Here is a 373-nt window from a genome sequence, read left to right as displayed (position 1 = left end):
TCCCTCAGTAACCCCTCTCCCCCCCAGCGCCCTGTGTTACTGACTGTATCCCTACTGATGTTAATCCCTCTCCCTCACACTGTCACTCAGTAACCCCTCTCCCCCTCCAGCGCCCTGTGTTACTGACTGTATCCGTACTGATGTTAATCCCTCTCCCTCACACTGTCCCTCAGTAACCCCTCTCCCCGCCCCCAGCGCCGTGTGGGACAGCCATGTTGTGCATTTCACTGTTACCTGCTCTGGTCTCCAATGTCCTCTTCGATGGGAACAGCTAACAGGGGCCGGATGCCGAGCTGCGCGAGGTTCCTGATGGTCTGATTGATTTCGGGGACCGTTTCCCCCGCCACAAACTGCCCGTACGCCGTCCGCCTCA

Source organism: Rhincodon typus, unplaced genomic scaffold (assembly GCF_021869965.1).
Source record: "Rhincodon typus isolate 14 unplaced genomic scaffold, sRhiTyp1.1 hic_rhity00000069, whole genome shotgun sequence".
NCBI lineage: Eukaryota > Metazoa > Chordata > Chondrichthyes > Orectolobiformes > Rhincodontidae > Rhincodon > Rhincodon typus.
This window is presented reverse-complemented; position numbering follows the sequence as displayed.